This window comes from Eucalyptus grandis, chromosome 1 (genome assembly GCF_016545825.1).
Source record: "Eucalyptus grandis isolate ANBG69807.140 chromosome 1, ASM1654582v1, whole genome shotgun sequence".
NCBI classification, from domain to species: Eukaryota; Viridiplantae; Streptophyta; class Magnoliopsida; order Myrtales; family Myrtaceae; genus Eucalyptus; species Eucalyptus grandis.
The window spans coordinates 11,222,956-11,234,203 of record NC_052612.1 but is presented as its reverse complement, the minus strand read 5'-3'; the positions used below and the strand labels follow the sequence as shown (position 1 = coordinate 11,234,203).

Here is an 11,248-nt window from a genome sequence, read left to right as displayed (position 1 = left end):
GCATATTTAGACTAAGCATTGTATTTATTCTGAATTTTTGAAATAAAAAATACCAAAAACATAAATTTAGGATGTTAGATTGCCGTTTCATTAATTTAATTTGCAATTTTAATTTCGAATTTTATATAAAAAAAAATTTAGAATTAGGGTATTCTTTGCGCGTCATTACATATTAGGATAAAATTGCACGTAGTTTAATTCTAGATATTATTTCTAATTTACTATAGGTTTAGATATTTTTAGGTAGATTGCACTAGAGATTTCTAAATTATGATAACATTCTAGTTTAAATTAGGGTTTGGTTTAACCTAATTCCTAATATAAATTGGATGATATCACAATCTTGATAGACTTTTTTTTAGCAATATTCTAATTTTGAATTTCATGAAAAATGCCAAAAAAAAATCATCTTAGAATAAATAAATTCAATCTCTAGGATAGATTGCATACTTATTAAGAAAACACAAAAAAAATATTATGTGTACGTCATCTAGAATTAGGTTCATGAAATGCACGTCATTTAATGATTGTCTCTAGATCCATTTAGTTAAAAATTTCTCGTCATTAGAATTAGGTCATTTGGTTATATTGCATTGCATATAGATTAGATTTTATTAAACAAGAGAAATTCTTTAAAAAAGTTGAGTGATTGTGTGTTACTTTAAAAAACCTAGGGCTTTTTATTTGAATTTTGAATTAACATTGCAAATGCTTTCGTTATTAAGAGGTAAGTCCTGCAATTTATTCACTACTTTATCTGGGTGTTAAATTGATGGTTTGTGCACCCATATGAATACATCATGTGTTAGGGAAGTGAATTAAAATTAATTCAAGTTGTCTGCAAAATATTTTTTTGAAATAAAAAGAGAAAGGTACCGAAAGGGCATTAGAAAAGTCTAGTGTAGCCAAGTTCCTGTACCCAAAATCTTTGGTTTGTAGGAGTAAAATAATTCTCAAATTATTTTACTTAGGTGTTTAATCGACCTACCGAAAACCGATTAGTGGCGACTCCCTTTTGCATGCTAGATATTTGAACCTAAATCGCGAATTTGTATGGGCTTGGGAGAGCCCAGGCTAAGTTAGACTTAGTAGTCCATTAGCCTAATTTTAGATGGTGCATCCAAAATTTATGTCGCGACAACATTCGATATGGCTAACCATGTAGAGGTGACACATAATTCAAGATTCATTTTCTCTAAATTACTAGAAAATCTTACGGTGGGAGTTATAGCAAATGCGGTGCCATCGTATATAAATGGGAGAATTACAAAAAAAAATTAAATATATTATAATTGTGCTAATTCAGTCATAATTTTTTTTTGACCAATTTAACCCTAAACCCTTTTGTATTAATTCTAGTTCAGTCTATCGGCTAATATTGGCTGGCTAGCGTTGACGGCATTTCACAATTTTTATTATATTTTTAATATATATTTTTATTTATTATTTTCACCCTTCCCATAGGGCTAGCGGGGATTGTCGGTGATCCTTGTTAGCCACAGGCATATTAAAACTACTCCTCTTTGAACACCCCAACGCAACCATCTCTCCTTGATGTCCAAGTACTCGTATTGTGTATCCTCCGTCTTATAAAGTAAAAAAAAAAAAAAAAAAAAAAACACCATGTACATTGACGGACCAATATTTATTTTTAAAAAGAATTAACTAAAATAAAAAAATTAGATCTATTGAGAATGACACATATAAATATTATTAATATGTCACATCACGACATACATTGAATTTATATGTCAATATTGATTTTTTTTTTTTTTGGGTGAATAAGATGGTCGGGAAGCAACAACTAATGGCATCCGCATTAATTGTACCATGTTAAGTGAGATTATGTTCTATGAATTATTTGTGCAGTCTTAAACGTCATCTTTAAACTCTATTGCATTCTATTTATCTCACGAGATGTTGGGCCACATGGGATTCGAGCTACCAACCATTAAATGCGGCCTTCCTTGCAAAACTATCTCATCTTGTTATTTTACTCGGTTCATGAATCTGCAGGTCGCCGGTTTCCTCTTGTAATAAACAGAAAGCAAAATTAAAAAAAAAAATAAAACTAAAAAATCCTTTGGCGTTCCATATGGGGTCAAACCAAATTTACATTCCTCAAGTGAAGGTTCAATTTTGCTATATTCCCTAATGCTTTTCATACTAGACTTTCAATAGCAGGAGTTAGAATAGCACTGGATGTGACAGCAAGAACAAAATGGAATCCATCTTTACTTGGAGATCAAGGAGGGATGGTTGCTGGTCAATTTATTTTGTTTGAACACTTTCTATAACTTGTCTTTTAACTCTGCACCGTTCCCACAAAAGACACGCCAAAGGGTCGACAGGAATCAACATGGTTTATAGTCACAAAAGACACTGGAACAGTCCGGATGGATTGGAGTCCCAGATACGCTGAAACACACGTGCCAAGTAATCATAGAATCAAAATACCAACAGCCTCCTAAGCCAAATGGACACTCACTGACTCCATACATCCTCAATGAATTGACCCAAACACAGGTAGGAAGAGACATGAAAATCTACCATATGGGATTTTAACAATGATGAACACATTCTATTTTCGTCATTACCTTTGGTGATTACAGCTCGTGGGCCAAACCCAAATTGACTGATTCAACATAAAACATGGCAAGGGTCGACGAAAATCAACATGGGTTATGTCGCTGCCTATCCTTGGGGAAGGGAATAGGTTTAAGAGTATTGCCTAAAGGACGAGCCTCCGGCCCATAATCAGCCACTGGCTTTCCCAAGCCCATTTTGGATGTTCAAATTGAGAGTATGAAGATTTTATAAAAAATGAGTTGCCACTAACTTATTAAGGTCGACTAGAAATCAAGTAATACATAGGAGTGTACCTTACTTCCTATACAACTACAGAATTTAGGATCGATGATTTAATAGTGCCATTTCGATACCTAAACTTGTTCATTTAAAAAAAAAGATTTTTTTTGTTAGGTAGTTTAGATTTATTTTATACCTTATTAATATGTGAGGTAATTATATAGGTGCACAATCATTAACATAATTATCTGCCATCAAAAGAAAAAAATTAATAGATTCAAATACTTAACATTAAAGAAAAGATAAATGCTAACCCTAATTACACTAAAAAAAAGCCATAATCAATGTATCAATATTGCACAATCAAGGGCAATTGTCTCTTAGAACAATTAAAATTCTAAGGTAGAGCCGAAGGGCTTGTTTAATTTAAAACATGATTTTCACCAAGGATTTTCACACATTTAATGATTTTCAACCTACCAGCCAACCCTCTCTTCTAGCTAAATGAAGGCTCATTGATTGCAAACATCCTCGATGAAGCGAGACAAAGACAAGTAAGAAGAGCCACCCTCCATCAAAGCTTTCCTACTCTTCTCGCTCACTTCCTTCACCTTCTTCCTCTTCTCCCTAGCCTCCTCGCCCTCCATTAACTTCCTTATCCCTCTCTCTATTTCATTTGCCATCACGACATCGTCACTACATGTGACCAGATCTCTTCGATAATCCATCTTGATCTCCGCCGCGAGACCGAGCTCCACCACCAAGTGGAATGCGTTGAAATGTTGCTCCACATACTGGGGCCAAGCGGCGACCGGCATGCCAAACCATATGCTTTCTAGGGTGGAGTTCCACCCGCAGTGAGACACAAACCCTCCGATGGCTAGGTGGGCCAAGATTGTGACCTGTGGGGCCCACCCGATCACTCTCCCAACCCCTGCTGTCCTATTAAGAAAACCCTCGGGCAGGACCTCTGCAAGATTTGCGTAGTCTTGGGGGGCTTCTAGCTTGCCCTTCGCCGGAGGCTGTCGTAAGGACCACAGGAAGCGGTACCTGCTCCGCTCTAATGCGTAGGCAATCTCTTTTGCCTGGTGCTCGTCGAAGCAGCCCCCACTCCCGAAGCACAGGAACACCACTGACGCATCTGGCTGCTGGTCGAAACAGTCCACGATCTCGAAACCCTTTTTGCTCTCAACGTTGATGTTTAGTATGGGGCCCACGGAGTACACCGTAGATGCTCCAGGGCTGGCCAGGGCTTCCACAGCGTGCGGTTCGAGCTCAGCGAACGTATTTACCAAAATTCCCTTGGTTTCCCTATACCTCAGGGGGATGTCCAAGAATATCTGGCAGTCTTCTTCCAAAAACACTTCCAAGGGCAAGAACTTGGCGGCAGGCAGCGGGTTAGCTAAGCACGGTAAGTCCAGCACGGCGTCAGAGCCCTTGAGCCTGGTTGGGTCCATGTGTTGCTCGTCTCAGAGAGACTGGAGGTCCAGCGTGACTCCGAGGAACGCCGCACCTGATGGGAAGAAAATGTAGGAAGGGACGCCGAACTCGACAGCCACGTCAATCATTGAGGTGCAAAACACGTCAAGGACAAGCCCAGCGAGCCGTGGCGACCCTTGGGCAGAGAGCTCAGCGACAGCTTCTCGGAGGTCGGCTTTGTAGCTCTCCATGAAGTGATAGACGAAGGCGAAGAAAGACGTCCTCGGGGAGTGGCTTCGCTTAGGGAGGAGGACGAAGCGGATGCGGTCAGCCACGGAGGCGGTGAGCGACCCGATGTGGGAATCAATCTCCGAGTTGAAGGGGAACTTCATGATGAGGACGGTGACGGAGAGCCAACCGTCACGGTTGACGAGGAGCTTGGCCATCTCCACCATCGACACCAGGTGGCCGGAGCCCGGACACGGGATGAACACGAGCTCGATTTTAGCACTCATAAAGACGATGATGCCTCAAAAAATTCTTCTTTTCCTAGCTAAGTTCCTCGCTGTGCGTCAGCTGTGCGGTTGTCGCTGGAGGAGAAAATAAAAGCAAAATGAAGATAGGATAAGATAAAGGCAGTCAGGATTGGCGGATGGATAGAATAAGATAAAGGCCCTAAGGATGGGCGGATAGAATACAAAAGATAGCCTTCATCCTATTTCTTTTCACTTGAAGATGGGATCTCTAAGGCCGTCCATGACAAAATTTATATTCTAAAAATTGATTTTTGGCGAAAAATTGATTTCTCAATTTCTATTTATTGCAAACGAGTTTTTGACGAAAAGCCTGTTTGATAACGACTCAAAAATTTTTTTTTTGGAAAAATCCATTTGATATGAGAATAAAATTTCTATTTATAGGAATAGAAATTGATTAGATAACAATATAGAAAATCTTCAAATACAAAATAATAGTCGAAATAATCTAATACATTACAAAAGTTGAAAATACAATTTCATGGAATTTTTGGAATATTATTATCCTTGTCATTTTATTAGTAATGGTTTCCTAAGCGTATTTATTTGGTTTTCTCCCGATCAATATATCATTTGCAAGCTCATCCTGCATAGGTTCAGACAAGTATTATGAAAGCATGAATATGGGTGCCATCAATGGCACCTATATAGCCTTGTCATTTTATCAAAGACTAATATTATACAAGATTATCAACAAAATAAAATTGATGGTGTAAAGGAATATATGAGAATTATACCTTGAAGTAACGTTTATGGTTAGGAACCAATCGAGGAAGGTCAGTTTATTTTGATTCTCGAATTGAATCATTCTAGTTGCTCATCCCTAATTTTTTTATTGTTGCTCAATGTTAATGGCCCTTGCATAGCAAAAAGAGAGATTCTCTTGAATCTTTTGTCTTTGAATTAAAATTCAAGATTGTGTAATAATCTAATTATTTTGATTTTGCAAGAATTTTGAATCTGTAAAGAAACAAGGTTAAATTTCTAGGCACGTTTTTTATTAAATCTATCATTGCGTAAGAACTTTTTATTCAACTGTACGCATGCCCTTTCTAGGAGGAAAGAGCCCATTGTTTTTAAGTAAGCATTTAAGAACTTTGGTTGTTTTTGAAAATTGAGGACCCATTTGATTGTCTTTCATCCTAATGAGGAAGTTATCAAAAAAAAAAATTTTGAAAAAAAAACACGAGCAAAATAAGAAAAAAAAATTAGCAATAATTTGTGAAGTTGTTATGAGTGAATTAAGTTAGCAAGAAAGCACGAGATTCTTTTATATTGTTTGATTTCAGTTTCTGATTTTAATATCGAAGCGAGAAGTTAAAAATTAGGTTGATTTTTTTGATTTCATTTTAAAATAGAAATCATTTCAAAAATAGAGAAATCAATTACGTTACTCAAATGGATTTTTGTTCCAAATCGTTCCGGGGAACAGAGAAATAGAGAAATCAAGAAATAGAAATTTTGCCAAGCGCGCCCTAAGATTCTGAACAAGGGCTCGCATATTTCGTGTGGACAAATTTATTGCGAATTTAAAAAGGTGGGAAAGGTTTGAGGACATCAAGAAGCTTTCGACCCGTAATTATCGCCTAAAGGTCTCTTATTGTTAACAAGAGAAAAAAATATATATTAGATAAGTCATTTTACAAAAGTACAATTGAGTTCTGAATTTTTTTTTTAAATATAATCTAGTTTTAAAACTTATCAAATTGATTCAATCAAGTCATTTTGTCAATTCCGTCCAATTTAACTAACGGAAAATACTAATGTATATTATTTTATTACTTTTTTAAGATATGTGGCACCCACTAGGTGCCAAATCCAAAAAAAAAAAAATTAAAAATAACAAAAAAATTTTGATTAACAAATAAAAAACAAAAAATTAAAAAAAAAGTAAAAAACAAACTCACCCACAATTTGGCTAAGCCCTCGTCGATGGTCGCCACCATAATTGTTGAGAAGGGCCAGCAAAGGTTGCCTAGTGACTCTCCCCAAGCAAGCCATTGGCGGCCCCTAATGAGGGCTTGCTAGCTTAGATTTGGGAGCGCGCAACCCTCACCGCAAAAGCAGCGATGGTCATCGGCCTTTGCCTGTGGCCGATGAGGCTTGCCAAGCTTTGTAGGTCCAAACGACCACCATCAGCCCTTTCCAACAACTATGGCAGCAGCGTTGAGGGCTTGGCCAAGCCGTGGGTGATTTTTTCCTTTTTATTTTCTACTTTTATCCTTTTATTTTTAATATAATTATGTTCGTATTTTTTTAAATTTTTCTAATGTGGCGCTTGTGGGTGCCATGTCCTTGCCATGCATCTTAAGAAAGTAACAAAATAAGATACGTAAGCATTTTCCATTGGCTAAATTGAACGAGTTAACATAAGGATTTGATTAAACCAATTTCATAAATTTTACGACTTAATTGCACATTTCATGACAAATTTTAAAACTTCCTGTGCACATATCCTAAAACATATTAACATGGTAGAATTTTGAGGTCGAGTTCGTACTATTTCTTTCAGATTTTAGATACTATAGTCATTTTGCTTATGGATAACAGGTCTGCATCAAATAACATAGAAGTTCAATTGTAAACTGTATTCAAATTGGCCTGACACGCAAAATCAGCTGGACTTTAGAAGACGGGGGCCTTAAGGTCGCTTAAATTTTCAAGACTGAGATGCTTGAGGTCGACCTTTATCCGAAATTCTTGCTTGGCCAGATGAGTACGTGTGCGATGCATATGTGGGGTTGGTTACATTTCGGAAAGAAATTGACGGCAAGGTAAGAATATTTAGCGCTAGTACCATACAGGAAATGTGAATCTGGCCAAAACAGAAAGGAGCAGAGGAAAAACTAGACTAGTATTCTCGATTGGAACATGGATTTTCATGGTTGAATTGGGCAAGATATTCTTGGCTATATGGGATATATTCAAGGTTGACTACAAGGGGCATATATGGGGCCTGAGGATGACAAAACAGGAGAAAAAACAAAGAAGAATATTGTGAACTCGCAGTATAAAACACAAGCAAGTGTCACGGGACGATCAATTACTCTCGATCACTCGTAGGCTGACCCGTGCGGCCTTAGGATTTTATTCCTAAGCAGCCTTTCAACACTCGACTCACAAAGATCTTAGAGAGAGAAACTTCTAGAGAGAGAAGCTCTGGTTTTGTATTTCACTTGTGAATGAGATGGATTACAATGAGGGGAGGAGACCCCTTTATATACAAATACAAGACAAACTATATTCGTAAATCTCTCCTCGATCTAACGGTAGAGATTGTTGATATTGCTAGTATAAGTACCTAGAGGGGGGTGAATAGGTATATAAAAGATTTTTCTTCGATAATTGCACAATACTAGGCAGTTGATGGATTTGAGACAAACGATAATCAAAGTAAGCGAGAGAAGAGAAAATTGAACACGCGGTTTATAGTGGTTCGGCTTATATCAAGCCTACGTTCACTCTTCTTCACCGATAGCCTATTGGCTGGATTCCACTATGAACAAAGAAGTTACAGCACAGCTTTGCCTTGATTCCACGGTGTAGATGTTCTACCACACCTCCTCAAGATTTCTCACAAATATAAACTCTCTTTTGTATACAAGTATTCGCTCGAGTAATTGTCTAAACAAAAAGGAGCTTCGAGACTTTGGAATTCTTCTATCGCGCACACCTTGAACAACTAAGACCGTCTTCCTTATATACTCCTTTATGCCATCATACCCGTTGGCACTTACCAAAAGAATTCCTCCAATCTACCCGTTGGACGGAATCAATTAGGAAGATTGTTCAAGCTATTAAAGGAACGTGTCGATAGCCCATCAATCATGTTCACCCATACAATCAGGATCTCGGTTTCCATAAGTAGAACCTTCCAATAATATTTAAGTAATCACCGGATCTTCAATTATCGAGTCAATCTTCGATCAATCAAAGGACTCTGTTATGTCTTTTCCAGTCACGAGATCTTCTCCAGTTGATAAGGTTAAATCCTTAACGAAACATCCGTTCTGGATAACCTTTCTTCAACGGATTAGAGCATTTGTCAATGAGGATAGACTTTGAGTCTTGAGTCGGCTGTCCAGAGGTCTTCATACTTTAAAAAAGAGTACGCAAGCCTTCAGACTAGACTGATGGAAACGTTTTGTCAACTTCAAAACACTTCAAGAAGATTTCTCCAACAATCTCCCCCTTTTTATGGTGACAAAACTTTCCTGCAGATTTGGATAACTTTGACCTGCAAAACATTTCTTAAACACATATGCATATCTTATAGAGATAAATGGCTAAATGAATAACACTAGAATCTGCAACCACAGAAAATAGGTTAGTCTAATATATGATAAAGTCTAGTATATGATAAAGCCATCCATAAGATATCAATACTAGTTAATAGAAGCAGTCAAGTCCAAGTCTAGTTCAGTTCTCATCCAGACACAAAACAAAGTCAAACAGAGTTCAAACAACAAAACAATCCAACAAAAAGTTTAACAATTGAAAGTTTGAACAAATCTTGCATCTCTCCCCCTTTTTGTCAGCATTAAAAAGGTTGAGATGAAGTCAAGATTGCTTGGGAATGCGGACAAGCTGGAAATTTTCCATAGACTGAACGATGCCTTCCAGCCTTTTAAAGTCTTCCTTCAGTTGTGCAATCTCCTCACTCTTGGCATTGGCCTGATCATGAACAGAGAGGGCTTGTATCTTATCATTCAATGAACAGGAAGAAGCTTGACCTTCATTGTTCAAGCTTTGAACCTCGCATCCCAAGGCATAAATTTGACCTCGCATTTCCAAGAGAATATCCATGATTCTGCGAAAATCTGTTGTATTATCAGTCTGAGTACTTGCTTGACCTTATCGATGGAGTAAATACGAGACGATGGTAGATCCGCATAATCTCGCAGGTTTGGCGATGATACTTCATGACCTTCCTCTCGGAAGGCGAGCGGCATAAACATCCTGCTGGGTGCGGGTGAGCGACTGACTCCTTCACTTGCATCAGGATATGAAGACTTCACTCCTTTCTCCTAATCTCCCCATGTTTCCATGCCTACAGGTGGAGAAGAGTGTTCCTCAGGTTCTCCTTCTTCTCTTCTTTCTTCTTCAGGTCTTTCCTCCTCTGCTTCTTTTTCAGCTTCTCTTTCTTCTTCTTCCTTCTCCTCTGCTTCTTTCGTCATTTGTTCCGATTCTTTATGTGGAACAGGACGACTTAAATTCTTCAAAGCCAATACAGATATGGTGATGTCTTCCTCATCATCTTCATCTTCAACGAGAAGAGCTCTTCTTCTCTTGGATGGAGCAACCATGGGCTCCTTCCCTTTTCTTTTAGCTGCAGAAGAGATTTGATGAGTTTTGGGGGAGTCTTCTCCTTGAATTTCTCCAACTCCTTGCTCGGCTCCTTCGGACGCATTTTGGTCACCATTTTCAGTCCTACCACCATATGATCGCATGGTCGAACACAAAAGATTTGCGGAGGCTGAATATTCAGATGTCCGAATAACTTTGTAACAAGGCTTGGATAAGGAGTTGACCTCTGTCCTTCATCATTGCTCTATACATGTGAAACATAACAGTGTGAGGGAGAGAAAACCTTTTCCCAAAGAGGATGGCATACATCAGCTTGGCCTCTGAACTTGAAACATCAGTCTTGGAAGTTGATTTCGGTCGGAGGCAATTAATCACAATCTTGTGAAGCAAGATGTTGAATGCACTCATCCTTAAGTAGGTGATCTTTTCATCTGTTCTCCCGCCCTTCACGGTTCAGTGTGGCCCGAGCAATGGAAACTTTGATTGGTTGATATCTTCCTCTTTCAACTCCTAACACATCTGCCAGCATATTCATATCCACAACATAGTCTTGGTCTTTAACGCTGAAAGAGAATCTATTCGCATCCAAAAAGCTAAGATTTGAATAGAAATATGCAGTTAATTCAGCATAGGCCTCTGTAGTGTTAGAGTAGAACTTTTCAAGTTGAAGATAACTGAACTTTTCCCTCAAGTTCACATTCACAGCATCCAGAAAATCAAAATCCACACTCCTAGGGTTTATTACCCCACGCTTCAGCAATTTCGAGTACAGATCCTTTTGTTCCTTCAATCGAACAAATCTCCCTTTTTCCTTGATTTTCAATCGCAACACCCATTTTCGGTTGAAATTGACTGTACAATTTGTCATCATCATTCCCATCTAGGATTCGGCCCCCAATCACGAGGATCACTTGGGATATTCGCAAGGGTTTCTCGACCACCCATTTATGAGCAATTCCCAAACTTTCCATTTTTCGCGAGAAAGATATATTCGTTCCCATGTCCTTTGTCTTTAAGAAAATCATCAACATAGTTCAAAGGAGTACGAATTCCTTTTAAAGCACGATATAGCTGGTAAATATAAGCGAGCTTTTGAACTCTTACGAGTGCATCCTCGATGATTTCTTCTTGATGTTGATGATCAACGCCTTGAGGACTAGATGGAGGAGAATGACGCG

The 11,248-nt window shown here is 38.2% G+C and overlaps 1 pseudogene; it reads right to left on the bottom strand.

Annotated features, from left to right (window-relative positions):
* Positions 1–3,320: 3,320 nt before the first annotated feature.
* On the bottom strand, positions 3,321–4,782 carry LOC120285974 (annotated as a pseudogene).
* Between the last annotated feature and the right edge of the window lie 6,466 nt (positions 4,783–11,248).